General features: G+C 42.7%; 1 protein-coding gene across 1 annotated transcript in view; it reads right to left on the bottom strand.

The window, feature by feature from the left end:
- Nucleotides 1–21,242, bottom strand: part of foxp4 (forkhead box P4) — a gene marked incomplete at its 3' end in the record, with an annotated part of 81,432 nt that extends 60,190 nt beyond the window's left edge. Inside the window, exon 1 of the mRNA XM_079241521.1 lies at nucleotides 21,153–21,242. The remainder of the gene's footprint in view (nucleotides 1–21,152) is intronic.
- Nucleotides 21,243–23,769: the final 2,527 nt, after the last annotated feature.

Below are 23,769 nucleotides of genomic sequence, written 5' to 3'. Positions count from 1 at the left end.
GACTACTCCAGGTAGCGAGAAAGAGGGGGAAAAAAATCTCTCTTCCTCCCCATCCCACTGAATGCTGCTGCGATCCCTCGTCACATGACTCTCGACTACTCATTCTCCTGTATTTGTCTTCTGTAATAACATTGAAAATAGAAAGAGATAAAAAAAGAGTGGTGGAAAGAACCTGCATATTTGTCATTTCCGATTGTTTACCTTTTTCACGGCAAATTTGTTTTTACATCTCCTATTACTGGAAGCTCTCCGGGCTCGACTGCCAGGCCTGTCTGGCTCGGAGCTCGGCTGCCAAACCCGTCTATGGGCTTTATGACCCGGCTCTGGGGAGGACTTTTAAGGCTTTCAACTCACAAGTCATTTCAGTGATACAGTTCTGCTTTTGTCCTAACCACCTTTATTGTTTTCTCTTCCTTTATTCTCGGCAGACTCTCACTTTTTCTTGCTTTCCTTCACTTTCCATGCCTCTTTTCAGATCCTTTTCCATTAGTTGAGTGTTATTCAAAGACTTATTTCTCGTCCATTCCTGTTTGTTTGCTAAATAGGTGGACCTGTTGCCGTATGACCGGTTAACCATCAGACAGAAAACACATGCTGTAGGAAACACATGCACTGAAGCCCTCCAGCTGACATTTAAGGCTTGCTGTGGGGCGGCCCCACTGAAGCTGCCAGATTTTCACTGTGGTGGCTGGGAGGTTCGCTGTGGTTCGGATCTTCCTGGATTCTAGTAGGACTGGCGTTTGCCTGCAGGGACCTCCAGTGAGCCAGGCAGCAGGCCTGGGCTAAACTCAGACCAAAGCCAGGAATAGTTCTCAGTGCGGAGGGCAGGCCCTAATGGTGTGTTTGCAAGGGCAAACCCAAACAAACAACCTGAAGTTCGAATTGAAGGACAGAGTTAGGCTCTGGCCAGATGCTGCAGAACAGGAGAAACACACACAAACACATGCAAACACACAGCGCAAGTGTATACAATGAAGCAATGGCTGAAATAGACTTGTGGCGAAAGAAGTGTGCCATGTACCTCAGGACTAAAGTCATGCCATTAGCTCCAGCAATAAGCATATGTGTGGACCTCTGCCTAACACACATTGTGCTTTGTGTGTGTGCTGCACATGCTAAGTGAGGTTCTACGACTCCCTTCCATATTCACATTAATGAGAGAAAACGGCCAGAAAACCTCTTCTGTAATTACTCCCCAAGGAGCAAGGTTTCAGCATGACCATGGTGCATGAATAAATACACACATGTGCACACACACGCACACACACACACACACACACACACACAACACAGTATGATGAAACATCTGAAACAGTATGAAGCTGACATTTAAGTATGTTCACCTGTTGTATATTGGAGCGAATGCGTAGGGGAAGAAAATAATACCAGGAATAATACATCATTATAGAAGCTATAAGGACATCTGCTAATTAGGACCATGCTGCACAGGTGTGTGTGTGTGTGTGTGAGTGTGTGTGTGTGTGTAGATATTTTAAATGGCATTTCGTAAACTTACATCCTCACTTTGCAAAAAGATTAAAGAAATGTCTTATAATGACAAATCTACAAGAAGCCATAAAAGTGCTCGTCTTGATTCAGTGTTGATGCACGCATATGTGTGTGCGTGTGTGTGTGTGTGTGTGTGTGTGTGTGTGTGTGTGTGTTTGTGAGTCAGTATAGGGATCATGGGATGTGAGTACGGTCAATGTCCGTATGATAATCACAGCCTTTGTCACAATGCGTCACTTCTGACTTTTCCTCCTTTCATAAAGCCACGCAACAGCTCATAACAACCCCAGTAATCATCTTCAACAAACACACACTGTTTTTACACACACTCACACCCACGCACACATGTAAAAACCTGCTTACAGTCAGGCAAAGCAGCAGCAAACCACGACGAAACCAGGCAATCACTTTGACTGTCTGAGAATGAAAAGCTGAGAAAGAAGTCTTTGAGCTGCACACGCGCGCACACACGCTGCCTGCCCAGTGTTTGTGGTGGCGGAGCACAGCTGGTAACATCTGGATGTATTTTAGAAGTGTTTACATTTCCAAAATGCTGAAAAACTGAAGAAGAGAAACGGAATTCTGAAAAACACTGCAGGTGCCAGAAGTGTCATGAAAAAAAAAAAAAGGAGCGAGTCCAGAAAAGAAGATTGTTTGAAATCTATCACATTGGAGTTAGTTCACTTTCACACACACATGCTCATAAGCATCAGCCAGTTACAGTTACTGCCATAATCCCAGTCTAACAATAACTGACATATGGTGTTCTAACTGGCAGGCTGCGACCTCTGGATCTGAGTTTTGTCCCTTCCAGCTTCACGTACTGCGCCCGCTCAAACAAAAAAATGGAGACTCCTGCATCAGCTTCTCTTTGCAGCGTCTGTAGAGCTCACCGGCTCACAACCAGTCTTACGCATTCACCGCCACACACGGCAAAGCAAAATTCTCCAAAACACACACACACATACACACACACACTAAGCAGCTGCGTTTCCATTTTACTTCCCCTAAATGACGAAAACACAAAAACAGTTGGACTTCATTGGGCCTAATCAAAACTGACATGGAGAACAGCTCTGTGAGGTGACGTCAACAATCAAGGCGCGCACGCATACACACACAGAACAGGGAGAGTCCATCGGATGTAATTTCAGTGATTGGGTGTAATTTACCAGTGTAAGTTGAAACCAGAGAGGGCAAGAGAAGTGATTCCTGCTAGATCAGAAGTGAACTAAACACACTGGGGTGGGGCACAATGCAAACACAACACACACACTTCGACTTAACATCAACGTTCACTTATTTTACAGCAACTCGTGTTGCTTTGAACGGAAAGAGGCCCCCGGTGTGCAAGATGTTAAGGTAGAATGACTGTGTGCTTGAATTTACAAGAAATCTTCACATGTCCCACGGAAAGTGTCCATGGGATCATTTTAATCCACGTCGGTATGCCACTTTCCCATGGCCCACTATAACCTCAACGCACACACACTAGATTATTAAGGCGACCTCGTGGCACATGGAAGTTTCTGATGGATTTAACATCAAGAATGATTGTTAACTTTTAGGACTAAAAAGGCTTGGAGTGACTCCTGAGAAAAACCGAGCTCTTAGCCAGACACACAGATCACATGACGGCCGGGCTGCAGCAGCACGGACCCCTGGGAAAACGGCACAGTGCCATCACTTAGATCACATAGACTCAGCAGCCAAGAACAAATGACACTGCGTGGATATATCATATTTAGGTATGAATATACCATTCATCTGCAGAGGAATGAAGTGGATTTTGCTGTGAATATGCACATCACAGTCAAGTGTTACAAAAAAAAAAGATAATCACCATGAAATAAATTAAACCTATTAAGAGGAACGTATGCTCAAGGTGACAGAAGAAATTAATTTGGCTCAACTATTGAGACCCATACCTCCACCCCACTATAGGATTTCTACCAAACTAATTACCACGCTCCACTTTCAGAAATAATAAGGAAAGTACTTAATAGGTTAGGATTCACCCCTGCATTCATATGTCCATTTAACATCCCTGCTTTTATGCCCACACACTCCTGCTTTAATGCAATTTCACATCCGTGATTTAAAATAGAGGAAAGAATTATATTTCAAGAGGTGTCAGGATTAGAATATACAAGCAGTGATATTAAAATACTGTACGGTTTCTCTGTGTGTACGCCAAGCCGTTCTGAGCGGCTGAAGCTGAGGTAAAGATGTTAAATAATGTTTTTGTTACCGTTAAGCACAACAGAGGAACTACAATAGGACCACATATCTCTGATTAGTCTTTTCTCGCTGTATATTAATTTTTTTCCGTCTCTGTTTTATGCTGGTTAGGAGTTTAATTTTTAAACAGAGCACAGATATGAAAAAGACCCCCGAGTGTGCACCCCTTGCACCGCCATCAGAAGTCTGTTTATCTAGTCAGCCATTCGCTCCAATTATAACAACATCCAAATGCAACTATTGTTTCATCTCAAACATTTTTTAAAATTAAAATCACTTTTTTTTGTGTTTTTATGCTCTAACTTCCCACATAATTAGCATTTTACCCTTCCTCCCCAGGCTATGGAGAAAGTCAAAATGCAGGTTTTGTTCATTAGATATGCAGCAAAAGTTAAGCAAAAAGGAAATAAATAAATAAATTGAATGTCCTTTCAAAAGGTTTTTATTAAGATTGTGCTTTTACTCGAGTTTGAATGCAATTAACATTAATTGTGAATTTCATGAGGATCTTAATCAAATCCTTTTTCCTTAAAAATATACATCATTATAAAAACATCCCATGTCGTATGAATACTTATTTTACAAGGTACTAAAACGTGCATACATCCATCATGATTATGACAACTCTCGAGGCGCAACAGCTGATTTTCACAGAAACATAGAAGCAAGTTTACAAATATATGAAATAAAAATGAAAAAGGCTGAGTAGGAGAGTCTGCTAAGTGATGAGGTTTTCTTTTAAACTCCAGTAGAGGAGGGGGAGAAAAGGGGAAGAGGAGTTCACATTATCTAAGAGAATTCCAATTAACACTCTCCCCCTCAGTAATTAGCTACTAAAATAGCTGGCGAACAAACCCAAACTCCCAACCCGGATGCCTCTGTACTGCCTAATTAATTCTCAATCAGGTGCATCGATTCACAAAATAATCAGATTGCATAAATGACAGACAGTCTGATAAAAAAAATACAAAGAATATCATTCAAGATTAAATAATAAGAAAATGTCTGACTAATGCTGAGAATTAATATGAGAAAAAAAATGTGAGAAATAAAGCTAATAGTAGCCCTTTTTGACTAATCCTAAAGCCAAACCTAAAGAGGGAGGGAAAGCCGTTGAGAAAGTCGTAGCCAGAAAATCCGATATCTTTTAGCCGTTTGCTGCTCATTTGCTGCCTCACTGGTCAGTTCTTCCACTGTTTAATACAAACAGATGAGTCCTTTCCTCACTGTTTTTCCAAATCCTGTCTTTAACGGTGGCTTCTTGGCCTATGCAGCGACGTCAGCTCGGCAACTATTAAAACAGCATGTGTCCCACGCAGCTACGCACATTCTGCATGCACAAGCACACACAAGAGGCCTCTGCACTGTTTTGGCGAACGTTCAGCCTCTCTCTATGAAGTAAAATGTAAAATGCCTTCAAGGTTTTACACACAATTATGCAGATAAAAATTATCGGAGGCAGGTATCTGCATAACTTGCATTAAGATGCTATCTGTCAGCGAGGCTATCAGAGACCTGTGCAACAACCTGTGTGGCCACAGGGTGGGCTGGAAGGTCCTGTTCTCATAATTCTAAACTAATTTATCTGCTTTTCAAAATGCACAAGGTAGCTTGTTTCAATTAAACACACACACACGCTCAGAAACAGCTTGTGGCCAACACACTTAGCTTAGCATAACTTTTAATATGCTGAGATACCAATCATTTAGATTTTACTCTGATTTTCCAGACACTCCTACACACCCACACACACACATTCTAACTAAGACACACACAGACATAGTGGCACATTATAAAAACATGCTGTCACTTGCTGATCTGTATCTGGACAACTCAAATTGTGATAAAGTCACTCTACAACTACAGCAATCGATAGAAGTAATTTATTTACCTCACCAGGCAATTTCTGCTCTGTCTTCAGAGAGGGAGAAAGAAAGGAAGATTTGGCAAGCATGTGTGAGTGGTGTGTAAATTAATCTAGCAGCAGTGAGATCCAGAGCCATGTATAAGTCCATAAAACAAGAGGAGGTTAAAGCAGCTCACATCATGCACACACGCATCAGGCAAAGGTCCAACACCCAAACCACTTCTTCCAGAGAGACAAGATGTGAAACGTCGTCTCTGTTCCATTAATGTGATGTGCTCTCCCTGGATGCCACTAAAAAAAAGAGGGGAAAAGAACAGTTAAAGGGTTCTTTTTCCTCTTTTTTATTTCTTTCATGCTTTCTCTCCATTCTAAGGCAACACACACACACACACACACACACACACACACACACACACACACACTGGAGAGAGGCCTGTCCATGGTCCTTGACTTTAACTCAGTGAAATAAAAGGCACTTAACTAAGCCTCAATGATCGATACAAAAACTGCTGCTGGCTGGTTTTCACACACACATCCGCACATGCAGACACACACTTATCCCACCTCCTCAGATGCTCATGCATATGCATGTCCAGCATGATTTATGCATCCTGGCGGGGGTGTGAGCCTATCTGAGAGCAAGGCCAACACACAGGTCAGCTCATTTGTAAATCAGTTGCCTATTTATGGACGTGTATATGTGAGTGTTTGTGTGTATATGTTCATAACTGTGGATGTTTGTGACTATAAATCTATGAGGATGTGTGCTCGGGTAGAGGTCAGCTTTGGAAATAGGCTCATAATCACCACAGCGCCTTCATTCATTATATTTATTGAAGTCTTTCCAGCTTCTGCTCATGGATCGTGTAAATCATACGAGTTCTTCGCAAAGGCTTGATGCCCCTTCATTGTGTGTGTGTGGGTTTTTTTGTGTGCATTCCTGGTCACGTCCACTGAGTGCTGACAACCTCTGCCAGCCTGCGCTCTGACCCTGCTCTTTGCAGCAGGAAGTCACCCAGCTTGGTGACCTCTCTTATTATAAACCCCGGAAAGTCTTCAGAAAAACACCTTCCATCAGGGCAGCTGTCAGTTAATAGGGTCCCCATGCTCTCCTCGGTCCTATATGCACTGAATTATGGGTAAAAATAAGACAAGATCTACAGCCAAAGAGGTGTTAAGGGTTAAACGTAGTTTAATTTGCAGCATAATCTGAGAACATAGCCTTCTGTGCACGCAAAGTGAAAAAAAGTGTGTGCACTCCTTTGTGGAAACTCTGTGGTTTTGCTCCACCCTCCTCCCACCTTCGCTGAACAACAGATTTGGACTAATAGGGCAGCTGCTGGTCCCCCCCCACCCACCCCCCACCCCCCCAAAAAGCCCACTAGGCTGCTCTCCTTTAAACCCTTCCACCCTGTCTCTCTTTCCAAAAAAAAAAAAAGGAGCTCAGAAGGAAGTCTGTTGTTTTCAACTTGTTGTTGAACGGCTGTGAACGGAAAAGTTTGAACACTTCAGACAATTAGTCTACAAACAGTTGCACTTGTCGGTACACTAATGTTGCCCAGGATGTGCATATTTAAAAGATATTAATAAATGGGGAAAAAAAAAGAAAAATGCTCTAAAGCAGTCTGTTTACCTATTTTTTCATGCATCTTACTTTCATCCTTTTTGTGTGTGTGTGTGTGTGTGTGTTTCACTGTTGTCAAATGCAGGCAGCCTATATCCCTGAAATAAACCCTATATTTAATCGGCCAGCAGCCCCGGACCGTAAAATCATCACAATAGTTTATACACACCGCATTTTAAAAAAACATAGCTGTGACAGAATGCATGAAATGCCGGGATACACAAAAGAGAAATAAACAAAAAACATTGCAAGCTATTGCAACACTAAACATGACATCAGGGGAAACACTATTAAGATGAAACCCCCTCAAACACACACAATCAATCCCCTTGTGGCATGTGTAAGCGAGCTCACGGAGATGTTTCAAATGGATTGTAAACTACCGATTGTACGTGTCCAATCACATCAGACGGCGGGGGCTGACCCCTGCGTGTGTTCATGTTTCTGGAAGTGTTAGTTTGTGTGCATGTGTGTAACTGGAGCCAAACTGTAAGCCATATGCCACTTTGGAACTGGTGCCATCCACGCCCCCGCCCTAATCCACGCCGCCCCATTACCACTCATGCACAAAACACACGCGCCGATGCCCTCTCATAAACACACTCACATGTACCACGCAGCTTCCCTGTATGAAAAAGCAAGGCCCTCCACTTCATTAGGAAAGTAAACACAAGTGCTGTCTGAAGTGGCTAATTAGAGACTAATTACTCCCTGCTCGTTACTAATGCAAATTAGATTATGCTGCTTAACTTCCTCGTGTCCACAACGCTGCTGTTAATTGAGGCCTTTTGAAATTAAATTACCCGCTAATTAGCATATCAAAACCATTAATTCTGAGCAAGGAGGGGAAAAAAACAACAACAAATGCCAAGTTTTGCTAATGAGTTTTGCTAATTGAATATGTGCGCTCAGTACAGCGGCATGTGCCAGGAATACCTATTCAGTTGATCAGTTTGCTTGAGTGTGTGCGTGTATGTGCGTGCGCGTGCGTGTGTGTGTGTGTGTGTGTGTGTAAGGAGCCAGACAGGAACAGTTTGCATCATAAGAGCAGCATATAATTAAAAGAACCATTCCATCTCTCCAAATGCTTTGTCAATATTTCCCTCTGAATGCACGACTCCACTGATGTTCAGCACACAGGGAGCAGAAGGGACACAGCGGAGACCAAGAGAGGAGTGTGAGAGGGGGATGGATCTTCATCTCATGACAAGCAAAAGAGCCACTGGATGTGGAGTGTGTGTGTATGCGTGTTGTGGTAGCATGTGAGCATGGTTAGCGTTTGTCCAGGCTGTAAGCCTTCTTTGAAGTAAAGAACCTTGTCTCTCTGATGCTCTCCTAAAGCCTAAGACCCCCTGCCAGCTTTCTGTGCCCCCCTCCCCCCCCTTCCTCCTCTTTAACTCCCCCCTCTTCACCTCTGCTACAATACCTGTCCAATTAGGGAAACGCACACACACTCGCGATCCCCAACATTTTTATACCCACTAGCAAGTGAACAGCCGAATCTTTCCTTCGTTCAAAGCTGCATCTGTTTTCCTCTCTCTGGCTTAAAGAGACCATTTTAAAACTTTCTCGATTTAAAACGCTGAGTCTATTCATCTGATCTACCCGACCTGCTAGTGAAAAAGAGAGGATCCACACAGAGAATTCAGCAACTATTTGCTACTTTAATCTGCTGGTGAAATACAACAATCGTACATCTAAAGATCTCATCTGAGCTTTGCATGTAAAAGTACCAGACGTAATGTCATTTGGAATTACCCTCTTTTCCTTTTCCTAAATATCTATAATCCCAAAAAAAAGCCCCATTCAGGGGGGAGTCCTTATGAAAGTTTCATCTTATTACACTTTCTGACTGATTTGATTATTCCTACAATGGTGGATAAAAAAAAAATGAATGGTAAAATTGAGAGGTAGTCATACAAAAAAATTAAATCACCACGATAATAAGATGTAAAGATATTATAATTCCTTTAACAGGATGCATAGAAAACTGCTGCTTGACAATATTTGCCCTAATTGCTGGAATTATCATATTAACCAGTTACCATTTGGGTAAGTTGATTAAAAAATTGATTATTCGTCTATTTCTTTTAGGAGTTTCTTAATCAAAATCTAACATCCTTGAAAAATTAATTTGAAGCCGTTTCTTATCAGTTAATTAAATCGGGTTGGAAGTCATTTTTTCTGTGCGGCATGATTAGAACGGTTCTGTTCTCTTCTGTTCAGACACCATGACGTTAGAGGGGGAACTTTTCACTGTCTCATCAAACATTCACAACCACAAGAATAGGACTTCTTTGAAGGCCCTGCCGCCTTTTTTTTTTTTTTCCCTACCAAACCTCTGCCTTTCTGATAAATTGTGCTATACCCAATAGATCTTTCTTTCTCGTTAACACATTCTCATTAACGGACAGAGAAAGCGAAAGAAGAGGGGAGGGGAAGAGCTGAAGAGAAAAGGAGATCATCGGGAGAGGAAGGGGCGGGGGGCTGTGTGTGCTGAAGGAGGCTGGGGGTTGGGGGGGGGGGGGGGGGGTAGGTGAGAGAAACAGGGCTGAGAAAACTGAATCAATGGTAAAGATAAAGTCAAAGAGAGAAATAAATACACTGACAAATTTAAGGACGCAATGATGAAAATTAAATAATAAATAATAGGATGGAAAAACAAGTGCACACACACACACACAAAATGTTGCCTGGGTGATAGCCTTGGGGTGGCCTGAGCAGAGACTAAACAACTAAGCCATGAGCTAAAACAAGACCTGCTGTTACTAAAAGAGCTAAATTTCTCTTCTGGAGTGTAAAAATCTCTCCGTCTGTGAGAGTTAAACCTTAAAAATGGAACGGCGGTAAAAAAAATGTATCCTTCTGATATATGGAGCAGATTTCCATTTTATTCTGTATCGAATCAAACGTGCAGCCTTAAAAATCACGCATCAGAGGTTGACTTCACCTCAGAAAACTAGTTTTCTATTTCTGGAAGAAGACTAATTACGAAGCTCTGCCCCTGGGAAAGAAAAGCCCCCTCTTGAAGGAGAGACAGAGAGAGGTATAGAGTCCATTCGGCTTTAGCATCAGTGGAATATAACTTTGTCTCTCTGCTTCGCCAAGCAGCCGAGCAGAACAGAACAGATACAGTGCACTCTGCTCATCTGTCCATCCAGGACTCCTCGGGGGGGTATGGGAGGATTGGAGAAGGAGGGGGTCAAAAGGAGAATCAGTATGGATACAAAGCAGTGTGGCGAGTTGCTCTGATTGGATAATGAATTGAATGATTTTTAGAGCCTGGCAAGTAAAAGTTACGTAAAAATTCTCAGTTCATCAACCAATCACCCAATCAACCTGCTCCCTCATCAACCAATCAAACCCCACTCAGGGGGTGCTTGGATAGAGGAAAGAGGGCTTTTTTTTTCCCCTCTTCCATCTGCTTCTCTTCCTATATTTTTTCTCCCCGTTCTTCTCCTACAGCACATTGCTCTGTCTTTGCTACAGCTGCCCTCATCTCTCTCAATGGGAGACAGAGAATTCTCAAAGCCACAATTACCGCACAGAACTATCAATTTCCCCTTCAATTAACCCTGTGGGAAGAGAGGGGACGAGGGAAAAGGAAAGAGAGAGCAGAGAAAGGGATAAAAAAAAAAAAATTCAAATTTGGCATGAAGAGGTCCGGCACCCCTCCCTCCCTGCATCTTCCCTCCAGGCCACAGCCATGTGGCTGAGAAGAGAGAGAATTACAACCCCTCAAGACAAACTTGACCCTACCACCTAAGGTCAAATAAGTTACTACACAGCAACCCCCACCCCCCCCCACCCCATGCTCATTACCAGCAAATAGGCCCAGCCTGTGTTCCACTAATGCAAGGCTGCATGTTGAAAGGTAGCACTCGAACCACAGCGCAGATCTGTGGAAAGCCCAAGTTAAGACAGAGGCAAGTCAGCATGAAGGAAAACAGAGTGAAAGAGAGGGGAGGAGTGAGAGGACACAGAGTAGGAGGAGGGATGAGGAGTAGACCAGAGCCAGGACTTGTGTTTCTTAGATCAGCGACTGAGGGCCTGCGCCCCGTTACAAGGGACAACTGTGATGGCATGCCTGCTTTTTATGCTCAGCTCCCCGCTTCTCCACTTCTTTGCATTCTCACTTCCCTTACCACCTCCTCTCACTCCCCCGCCCCCCCCCCCCCCCCCCCCCCCCCAAAAAAAAAACACTCCCTGAGCAAACCCCCCCGGGGAGCAGCTGAAAACCAAACCCAGCCCTCTGCAAAGTTTCGCAGGCATACTTTGCACAAAGCCCCCAGAAGCCGTACGCCTGCCTGACACCACAAAACACGCCGGGGTTTCATTGCTGCGCACCCTCCCTCCTGTCCTCGTTTTTGTACTTTAGTCCTTGGTTCCTCCCCTTGTCCCCTCCCTCGTTTATGCTAACTACTTTCCGAGGGTAACGCACAGTTCCTGACTGACCTTTAGACAATGGAAACCTGCTGCAGCAGAAGTTGCCGATTAGGGCTACAGGTTGCATACAGCAGCGCTGACCTTCAGTGGGCAAACGGGCATTCTGGCATCTGCTGATCTAACAACCCAGAGGCCACCTTACAAGCCGGTAATAAATGTCTTCACTTTTAGAAGAAAGTTCCCAGTGTTCTCTCCACCACTTAAAATAAACATTGTGTTGCCTCCCAACCATCCATAACATATACTAAGCTGAGACCTCTTTCAGAGCCTCTTGGCTAAAATCTGTGAAAAACAATCTTTTCATCCAAACAAGTACCAAGAAAACAGTTTACTTTATCACATGTACACAATGGACCAAGTAGTAGCATGGTTAAATCAATTTATAAGTCAAAACCAGTAACATTTACCTGCCTTCATATATGTATTCAGTTTTCTTTCCAGTGTAGACAAAATATATACTTAACTGTTTAAAACATCTAAAAGATTGAAAAGTCACCACTTGAATAATATTTTTTTTAAAAAAAAGGAAAAACAATTCAAAACTGCGACGACACACACACACACACACACACACACACACTCATAGATTTGTCATTTCATTGACAAAAAATAAATGATCCTTATTGAAATATGTCCTGAGCAGAGGAAGCAAGTGTTGGACGTAAACTGTGATGACATCTCGGATGTAATGAAGAGTGCAGAGCGAACACAGAGCATCGATAATTATACACCAGGCATGGCGAGGAGATGAGGAGAGGAGGAGAGGACCGGGGAAGGAGGGAGAAGGGGAGGGAGGGGGAGTAGACGGATAGGAGAAAGTGTACCACCAGAAGGAAGGAGGAGAAAACGGCAAGTGTTGAGTCCTTCATACTGAGTGACGTCGGAGGGCCAACAGGGAAAATGATGCTTTCCAGCCAACTGCAGATCAGAAATAAATGCAGCACGGCATCTACAGACACACACACTGTGTGTGTGTCGCCTCGGGACTGACAAACATTTATCCTAACATGTTTCAGAGAGCAAAGTAAGAGAAGACGAAAGCAGAGTGAAAAGCAACAGACTGTTTATTGAAATCTAAATAAAAAGGTGTAATTAAGTATGTTTTCTTTCAACACGAAGTGTCAGAAATATGTTTAAACACTGTGCCTTTGTAGATACTGTAACACTAGTATGTCTGAATTGTGTGTTTTGTGTCTTTCAACCCAAGAAAAACTCTTCTAATTCATTCTTAGAAGACTTTTTTTGTTTTGTTTTAAGCGAGTTTAAAAAGAAAAAGTTGGTATGCAAAACCACTTAGAAATTTTAATTGAACAAAATAAAATGGTTTTTTTTGACGCAGCATCAGAATCTAGAAATGATCTTGAATTTAGTTGCTTTTAAATCAAAGCAAAAACTTTTCTTATTCCTCCATGAAAATCTTCCAAGCTCTCGTTTTTCACGCTCTGCCTTGCTTTCATCGCTGCCTGCCCAAGACTCAAGCAAACAGAGGTGCTTCACAGGCCAACAGCCCACAATGCAAACACACCCACCTACGTGCGCGCCCTCCACTGTCCTCAGGAACATGAGAGCTGGCTCTAATTCACAGGCTGGTCGAGCTGTGGTGGACAGCAGTCTTGATCTGGCAGGATTAGGCTGCTTTTATTTCCCCGAGAGCCACGGGGGAAGAAAGCGGGAGATGTGGAGGGAGAAGAGCATGTTGGGGCGGGGATGGGGGTTAGGCGGGTGGGAGGGGTGGATGCTCAAATCCTTCTACAAATGTCAGACAGCGACTGGTGACCAGGGGCCGCGGAGATACACACTTACACATCCACAGAGGAAAACACACACACTCATAAACACTCTTGAAAGAGCCCGGTGTGCCATCCAGAGAAGAGACTCATCACTCTCCGTCTCATCAGTGGGAGGGAGGAAGAAGCGACGTGGGGGCAAGAAGGGAGCGAAGGAGGAGAGGGAGGAGGAGGAGGAGGGAGTAAAAGAGGGAGGGAGTGTGGAAGGGGTAAGGGGGGGGATTACACAATTATTCAGATAACAGCTGGGAATAATCTAGTGGCAGATGTCTCTCGGTCAACAATGCCCACCACACACGGGCGTGCATGTGTATACGCGCATGCACACTGACAGAGTTTCAACACTCAGAGAGCGGCCACGCACAGGAAAAAAAAAGAAAAAAGAAAACGGCTGCTGATGAACCAGCGCGAGCTGCTCCAGCGCGCAGCTCCCTCGGCCTGTCTGGAAAAGTTGCCTTCTGAAGAGGCGGGATGAGTCTCCACACAGAAAAGACGATCTCATCGATGAGATGTGTAAAAAAATACACGAGCTAAGCTGTGATGGCCTGTTTGCTTTTATTCCCCCCCCCCCCGGCAGCCGTGTGGAAAACAGAACCTAAAACTCGTGGAATTCTGTCTGAGCAGCAGAGAGGTGGAGGGTCACCGGTTGATTGACGTTTAATTGAAGTTGGATGTTCACACACACACGCGCGCACACACTCACGCAACAAAAGCAAGCATTAACATCCTTCGAATCCACGAGCAACATCCCAAAAGTAACAGCAACAGCAGTGGTTCTGGCTGTCTCTATCCGTCCTTTATGTCCCGTTTTTTTGTTGTTTTTTTTAAAACACAAGATAACTGAGTTCCCAAACCAACTGGGCAACGCCGGCACCTTCCTCCCTCCGTCTGCGCAAAGCAGAACGAAGAGGAAGGGGAGGAGGGAAGACGTTGAGAGAGGCATTCGGTCTGTTGCCGTTAGCCTGATCATCATGCATCACGCTTACCCTAAAAGAATCTCTCCAAGTATTTTCTCCAGAAGTTTAAAGAAAGTAAATTCCCCAGCTCTGCTCCCTTTTAATGCAAGTAAATCTTTATGATGTTATGTAGCCGAGGAGGAAGGAAGGGGCAGGCCAGGCAAGTGGTGTGCTGGAGCTTCTGTCAATCCGTCAACCCAGGCAGTCTATTGTGATTTGGTTTAACACTGGCTAACAGCTCGTCCTGTCAGGGGATGGATCATCCCGCGGCGCCTCACATGCTAATAGCTTAAGTAGGCATCCCATGTCCCCTGGAACTAATACCACAAATACTAATACCATAAAAGAGCAGAGCACGCCAGTGCTCCAGCCTCACTTTCGCCTGTGTTAGCCAACATCTCGATACTTTACGGATTAGAAAACATAATGAGATGCATTTAAATGGTTATTACCTCTTTGGCACAGGACGGTAAAGAACTGGGATGAAGGGGAAAAGCAGCATGGCTCATTTCCTATCATCATATGTTAATCTGAAGTCTTCCAAGTTGAATTCGTTCAAATATTCTGATGCAAATCTATAAAAAATAAAAAAATAAAAAAATAAAAAAAAAAGCTAAAATACATTCGATTGAATTTATTTGATAACTCTATTGGTAAGTGGAGGAATGAAATGGGCGAACTGCACAGAAACTCACACTTGATTACATTCAGGGTTTGTGACTGAGTTTTTTTTTTGGACGTTCCTGTAAATCCTGAGCGATCCTACGATATTTCATCCGACACGTCCGCTCACAAGATTTCTTTTCCGCAACGACAGCATTCAACAACTACATGATGCCCTTCCAGAAGGTTTGTAAAATTTTGCAAAATGTGTGTGTGTGTCTGTGTGTGTGTACACACAATATTGGGAGCGTAGCGCCTTACAGCTGTCACCAGCCCTCCTCTGCCATCCTTTCAGTACACATTAAAGCAGCGCTGCAGAAAGTTTAGTCACATTGTTCAGAGGGAGGCTTTCCACTGCTGCGCTCCCTCGGTTACCCGCTCGATTGACGGCTGCCCTGTCAGTTTGTCGCGGAGCTTTAGAAAACACCAACGGCTCTCTGATGAAGTGCTTACAAAAGGTCATAGGGTGGAGGCAACGGAGAGGAGGGGAGCCGACTACTGAGAGAGGGAGGCAGGGGGAAAGGAAAAGAGAGACGGGATAGAGTGAAGGAAAATCCATAACACAAATACAGCTGTCAGAAGCAATGCAGAGTTAGCAGGGGACACAACGACCGATGAGAGCTTTTTCATGAAGATGCTCTGCTTGAACACAACAGGCGTCCTCTCAGAGCCTGCGCACAACTGCCCACAACTCTTTTCTTGTGTTCCTCTGCTTGCATTGACCAACTCAAGTGCTCTGCCTGAATTAAACTCCAGCTCCTCTCCGTTTCCCTGAAATCAAACCGAGCTCTGAATGCCTTACTTCATGATCTGCTTTCAGACCACCAGACTTCTCACCGCAGCGTTTTTTTTTCTTTTAGCTCCAACTCCGTTGCAGCTTCAGGTGCCAAACACACTCTGGAGAGGCTGATCTAATGCTTCCTCAGCTCCTCACACACTCGTTTCCCTCACATCACACAACCTTTCACTCATATTTTCTATCTGTCCCTACTGACCCCCCCCACCTCCCCACCCAAAGGAAACCATCTCTTCCGCTCTGAACTGTTGGGTCACTTATCCCCACATCCATCAGCTGTTAATGGGCCAATGCTCCGGTAGAGCTGGTGAGACAGCTCTGAGCCAGCCTGCATCTCAGACACCTCACACACAAATTTAAGAAAAAAAAGAAAAAGGGAAAAGAAAAAAAAAACTTGGGAAATGTCTCATCTCAGATGAACGTTAATGACGACAGACTAAACCACAGTGTCAGACTAAATGATAACTGTATCAATCAGTGAGGAAGGAGTGTGTAAATCTGAGAAAATGAAGCTAAAGTTGCTGTCACGACGTGAGCAATGACAGCTCTTTCAAAAGCCACAAAAGGCCAAAAGCAAAAAAAAAAAAAAGTATCTATGGGACATCGTCTCCGTCTCGCAGGCGGTCAACCTCCCAGAGACCTCTCATGGCGTCTCGCTGCTCTCCTCCTCCCTTGTTGTCCGAAAACTTTTCTACTTCTACCACATCGTCCTGTGATCTGTGGTAAAACAACGCATCTAATCTTTGGAAATGTGTGAGATTCATTGTATGCGCATGCAGACACAAACAAGTCCACTTTCACACAAGTATCCAGCCCTCAGCTTCTCCTAAATAACAGGTTCAATTAGAACCACATGTATAATCAGGCCTCAGTGTAAAGCAATGTGGCAGCAGTTTCACAGTGCAGTCAATCACCTCAGTACACAACCAGAGCCCCCCCCCCCACCACCACCACTTGCTGGCCGCCCATATGCAATAACACTGATTACTTTTTCAATTATATTTCATTAACATTATTTTACAGCAGTAACAAGCCTTAATTGCTGTTTTATTCCATTTAATAACTTCAGATATTACTGAAAAAAGTAAAAAAAAAAATAAAAATACAGCTCTGTTTCGTTGAAAATCAACAATACACAATACAATTAATTATAATTAAAAACGTAAAAAGAAAATTTACCATCATAAAATATATACAGCTCTTGTCCCACAGAGTTAAAGCCGTATTCAGCTCAAATACGTGTCACTCTGCAATAATGTCAGCTTCAAGACCAACACTTCAAATGCCTGCGCTTTTTTTTTTTTTTTTGGTGTGTCTCACAGCCCACCCAAAGGATATTGAATTTTTAACCATTTCAGCTTTTAGGCATGTAATGCATTAAATGATACAATCAAAGTAAATCTGAGTATCTATCATAGGTCAGACCCTACATGTATATCTGTTGTATATGAGGTGCTGTTCAACATCACTTTGGAGCCAAAAGCCCACTCAGACTTGTGGGTTTGGGATAGCTGGAGGGTTTTAATGAAGAGAGTGCCAGAACTGCAGAAACCGACAGGCAAGCTATCAATGCTACCGACGCACAGGACATTTAAAAACTTCAAATGCTGTCCATTTTCACTCAAGCAGGACAGGTGAATTGAGAAAAAAGCACTCTCATGCACATGCACACACCCTCTCTCCTGCACTCAGATATATACACTCTTCCACACGTACATTCACGTGTAGGTAAGGACTCTCTGAGTGAGTTTATGGACTAATACAATCATGCTGGTGGCTTTTAATCCCGCTGAAGGACTTTGAAAGTGCACAAGATTCACAGCCATTATCGCCTGTCTCTAGACAGTCTCGTACATGGCTCCAGTCACACCCTGGCACACACTGAAACACACACACACACACAGGACCGAGCTGAAAATCATCATTTAAATAATGTGACAGTAAGCATAACAGAAACAATCGTCTGGTGAGGAGGGGAAAAAAAAGCTGAAAGTGATAAAAATCTGCAGAACATGAGCAACTCCTACAAACAATGAACCAAAACAGGACATGGAAAAGACACAGCTGTTAAGAGAGGAGGAGGGGGGGGCTAAGACGGAAAAGTAAGCAAGTCAGATGAAAAAAGGTGGCAAAGCTGAAGCAAACACAGACTCGGGCACACAATAGCCGACAGAGAGCAGAGTCAATCTGTCTCTGACACCTCTGGCTTTCTCCACATGTCGAGTCTCCTTTTCCCTAAATAACTACCTCTGCCTCTCAGATATTCTTTTGATTCCTTACCTATTATTACATTTTCATAAAAAGCACCTACGAGATAGCATATCCATGAGAAAATTACATACATACACACTGATATGATGCATTACATAATGACAACTTTACTGGGATTTCATGCTGTTGGTAAATGCTGCTGAGTTTGAATCAAAGTATAAAGTTCAGCGCACCACTGTTCAGCAGTGTCTCACAGCTCTTCTCCAGCTCCAAGTGTGAGCTTCTGTTTGAGGTCTGCAAGTGATAATCAGCATTACATATACATACATATATATATATATATATATATATATATATATAGTCTACAATTTTCTTTGTGTAATGCATGCAAGTCCAAAAAGCAAAAGCAGAGCCTTCAATATACATATAAATACATACATACATTACATATATATATATATATAGATGCCTTGAAAATTTAAAATCAACTTGAAAAATATTTGACAGATTTTAGGAAACGGTTAATCTCATTTAAATGAATCTAATCTCATTTATAAATGATAATCAGGTGGAGAAGATATTTGTGTGAGTATTAAAGCTCCTATAAACTGCTAAATATTTTAAGAATACGCAGGTATAAAAGCTTGCATGTAGCATATTGAATATGCCAAGTCTCAGAGAAAATTAAAAGCTGAAGATGCTTTAAAGGAAAAAAAAAATAAAGAAAAGTTAATATTCTAATAATAGCAATAAACCACATGACAGTGGCGTGAGGGGCCACTTTAGCCTATAAAACTGATGTGCAGATTGTCATCGTGCTGTGTAACGCAGTGAGGTGATAGAAACTACATTTAATTGTTTTTGTTGAGCCCCCCCACCTCCCTCCTTCTCCCCCCCATGCGGCTTCCAGCAAACACCTGAGGCTACTCGCCGCCACAAAATACCTGCTTTCCTGTTTGACACCAACTGTGACAAGGTCGTAAAACGTGATTAAGAGCTTTTTCATTCCCGCTGGATCTTCTATTAAAGTGCAATTAAAAGTGTGTCATCACGTCGCGGAAATGCCGCCACAGAGGACAGGGAGGGGGTGCGTGGGGTGTGGGGGGGACAACAGCAAAGAGAGGACACAGTAAATAAAATTAATTATGCCAAATGCCCCCGCGCCCATCAATCACAGGGCAATAATGCCCGCGTCAGGGTGCGCACCCGCACGGCTTTTCTCTGGATGACGGACAACTAACAGCAATTAATTGTCATTTCATTTCTCCTTCTTTTTGGGGGTCTGCAGCTTTTAGTCAAGGGGGGCTGAATTAGTTTGACACGAGGGAATCTTCAGGCAGATGTTTGATTTGATGATGGGAATTTTATTATAAGGGAGGAAAAGTTATAGAAGTTATTTTTCTCTTTTTTTTCCCCATAAAACTTCTTCTAGCTGTGCTGCATACTGTTGGGCGGTGTCCGTTTATATTTAAATATATATGTAAAGCTGAATTGCTTATTTATTTCATGAATATAGTCTTCTAAAAAAATAAATAAATAAACACAATCTCGGAAATAAATCGAATTTGTTTATCGGAGGGAAAATGATTTTCCTCGGTGGTGAAGGCCTACTTTGTCTCGGTTTGTGAGTGCAAAAAGATGGGAAAAAACAAGGCTGGTTAAGAGGTCTGACTTGAATGAATCAAGGTTATTTTATGAGGTTATTTTAAAATACAGCCTAAAACATACCCAAATGTGTGTGGATGGATTGTGTGTGTGTGTGGTTTTTTTTTTGTTTGTTTTCTTTTTTTTTTTTTTTTTTTTTTTTTTTAAGGATCCTCGTATGTGTGTTTTCTCTTTTTTTATTTTTCTTTATCCAGTCAGCCTCAGTGGGATTATTATAAAAACTATTATCACTCTTTACACCTCTGCAGATTTCATCTATTCCAAATTTACGGTAAAAAATAAACAACTTTTTACCACTTTTCTCCACGTTCTGCTCTTTAAAAAAATCGGCTGGAAATGTATTTAATCCGGTGAAGTCTAAGCAGAAATACCACAGAAACATCAAACCTCAGTGAGGTCTCACACTGCGGTTCCAGTTTCAAAAGTCAAAATGGTTTGAAAAGAAAGTATTGTCCCCCAGACCTATTGACCATGTCAACTCAAGAAAGCTTTTTTCCTCTCTTCCTGAGACAAGGGCTCTATTATCTCCAGTTAGCCAGTGTAATATCCCCATTTTTATATATATATATATATTTAACGGTTTTGTTTAAATATTAGATAGAAAATATCCAAGAAATAATTTTTTTAAAAAAAGACCGCGTAAGTATAAAGAGTAAAGAGATGGAAGCTATCAAACAATCGTCAGTGCGATGTGTGTGTAAAATAATCACCATAATCCGCCGCTGCTCACTACCAAACCTCATGTCTTATCAAGGAGAATGCCAAGTTAAAGTTTGTTTCCTCATTTAAAATCATTTCTCGCAATTTTACTTTCTCCTAACTGGGACTAAAACGGAGAAAGAAAGAAACAAACTTTGTTTTCTCGCAAGCAGGAGTCGGAACGCGACGATTTATTCACATTTTTAGAAATCAAACTAAAGGCTTTAAATTGCAGAATTCAAATTAAACAATCTAAAATTTCAAAGCTGGGTTTGACTTATTTTTAAAAGAAAAAAAACAGGCCTATCTATGAGGTTAAGACATTAGTTATACCTTAAAAATGACCTAAAAGCTCTTTTTAAAAGCGTAAAAAGTTTTAGTTCAAAGAAGAGTGAAAGTTTGGCAATAATCACAGAGGAAGAAAGGTGTGGAAGAGGAAAAGCTTAACGTGGCCGCTGAGGAAGATCTGCTCTAACAGCGTTTTATCTTCACACACCGACTTGCAGCACTTTCACAAACAATGTGCGGTGAAAAGTTGAAGTTCGGCCGTTTCTTATTCGTTCTTTTAACCTCCCGCAGAAACGCGCGTATGAAGAGTTTCAATGGAAGCACAGAGAGGAGGACGAGTGCGACAGATAAAAAAAAAAAAAAAAGAGGGGAAAAAGGAAAGTGTAGATAATGCATCAACCTGTTCTCTTGGTTTCTGAAGAAGTCAACTTTCACGCCAGTGGTTGGACCATGTGGACAGCCCGCTTCTGCTCCTCAGACCCCGACGCGTCCACTCTCTCACGGCGACAAAGGGGGGACACAAACCGACGGGACGAAAAAAAAAAAAAAGAAAAAAAAAAGGAAACAGAGAGGAAAGAGAGGGAGAGACAGAGAAATCTAGGAACTAAGACCGCAGGACCATTACTTTTAGCGACAAAGCGTGGTCGTTAGTCCTTTCCTTTTCCCTTTTGTGTGCGTCTCTCTCCTCGGAGTGGCCCCTCTGGAGTGAAGTCAGAACAATACTGCCGCTAAAACTCTGGCACTGTGCGCAAGTTGCCGCGGAGAAACACCGCGGCTTCTTCTGCTTTAGTTGCTTCTGCTTCCTGGCTGCCTGTTCGGGAGACTCATTCAGCGCGTACAACCTCTCCACCGCTCTTTACTTTTTGGCATCCCGTCTGTTGCTTGCTCGTTCGCTGGAAATCAGGGTAGAATCACTCGAGCTGGATGTGTGTGTGTGTGTATACGAGCGTGTGTGTGTGTTACAGGGGGACAGTTTTGCTGCGCTACCGTAATGCCTCTAATGCAGGTGCGCGTTTTCGACGCTGGCCTATCCTCGTAAAGTTCTGGCGCACAATAAAAACAGCAGCCAGTGAGAGGCATCTCTGTGTCGCTCTCCAAAAACGTGTGTGCGTGCGTGTGCGTGTGTGTGTGTGTGTGGATGAGGGGAAGGCACTGATCTTTTGACCTCGCTTTGCATCCTTGCTGAGTTGTGCTATTGTGGAGGCAGAGAGGAACAGATGTTAGTCTGCACAAAGTTTGAGCTCAGAAACCGCCAGAAACAAAGCATGATCACACGAACACAACTCTGCTGGTAAATACGTGGCTTTTGCACGCTTTCCCAACAGCAAAAACAAGAACTACTCCCAGTTTTAGACAAAAATAAGTCTACGCCGAAATTAATAGTTTACAAAATAATTATTCCACTTGACAGAATTCCTTCTGAAGCAACTTTCATTTGAAACCCTGAAAGATTGATTTACGTTACAAAGATTAATATCAATGTAAGAAATGCTTCATTCTACAAATAATATATAAGTAAGTATGAAATAAATGGGCTTCCTTTTGTGGTGCACCTAACTCGCAGTTAGACAGTTATTGTGATTAGATAAATTTCACTCCTCCTTCCGCTCTATGTCCTTTATATATTTTGGAAGCTTGACAACTCCTTTGCTGAGTTATTACTGCCTTTTTTTCTTGCCACCACATTCATTTACTAATTGACAGCATAATCAGTGTTGGGATTACTGATGAAATTTGGAAATTACATCATACCTGTCGCTGCAAAAAAAGGAAAGAGAGGGAGAGGGGGGGAAAAAATGGCATAACTCAAAAAGTGATCCTGGAATCATTTTTGCTTCGGCTGTTAAGTGGAATTCTGCCCTCCTGCCTTTCCTCTATCTAAGCTTTTACCTTTATAAAATGATGGCAGTCCATCACAGCACCACCCAACAATGAGCCACGGCTGCAGTAAATCACAACACATTCATTAGGACGATCAATACCACTAAAAAAAATATGCCTGTGCATGATGTGTGCAAATGTTTAGGTGTGTATTTGAGTGTGTGAGCTCTTTGACTTGGTCGCTTTCCCCTCTGAGTGTGACAAGGTTTAGCCAGAAAACATATTTTCATGTGCCGTCAGTAACTCCAGAGAACTGATGGTTGCTAAATGTGAGCAACTGGAAGGCGATAAGCGATGCTTTTCTAAGTGGAGGCTGTCAGTAAGGTCTTTGATCTGAAAAAAGGTCAGATTGTGTGATGAAGAGAAAGTTTCCAAGTAAATCCAGCAGCTGTGTTTACAGAGAGTAAAAGCATGATAGACAATGAGAGCAAAGAGACTGAATCACTCTTGTGCTTGTCGTTGTGTAACAGCTGACATTTTGACTAACAGTATCAATCACCGTCCGGCTGCTCATAGAATCACAATCTGCTTGTTGTTGTTTGTCTGTTTTGGCTCCTGGTTGCATAAAATTGCAGGATTAAACAAAACCCAAGAAGCTCAGGAGGATTTGGGTTTTTCTGCACCATGTGAGCCAGTCCAGAACTTTGCAGGCCACATATGAAACTGGATCATATGGAAATGGGCTGAACACCTCAAATTCAACACCCTCATTCTTGTTCATTCATGGTGAAAGGAGGAAAAATGCAGTTTGGCCTTCTAATCCACCTTCCATCCCATTTAGGAACCTTTCCCTCTCTGTTAATCAGAGGGAATAATTATCAAAGTGGACAGGTAATTAAATTAAAACATAAGTGGCTACATGAGCTGGGTTGGCTGTACTACAAGGTTTTTCCTGGCTTAATTAAAGAGAAATATGGGAGTGCTCACCCACGGTGTCACAGTGCTGGTAGAAACGAGAAAAAAAGCCCTCCTGCCACCAACTTGAATAACTCATTCTGATCAGTTCAGCGTGGGGATTTTGGACTGAGATTCTGGTCCGTGTGTGTACTTTTACTTTGCACCGCTGTGCACAGACCTGAATAGCGGTATTTGTTTGCATACAAAAGCAAAAAAAAAGCATGCGAGAGGCGGTGAGC

Source organism: Telmatherina bonti (genome assembly GCF_933228915.1).
Source record: "Telmatherina bonti genome assembly, chromosome: 6".
Taxonomy (NCBI): domain Eukaryota; kingdom Metazoa; phylum Chordata; class Actinopteri; order Atheriniformes; family Telmatherinidae; genus Telmatherina; species Telmatherina bonti.
This window is presented reverse-complemented; position numbering and strand designations above follow the sequence as displayed.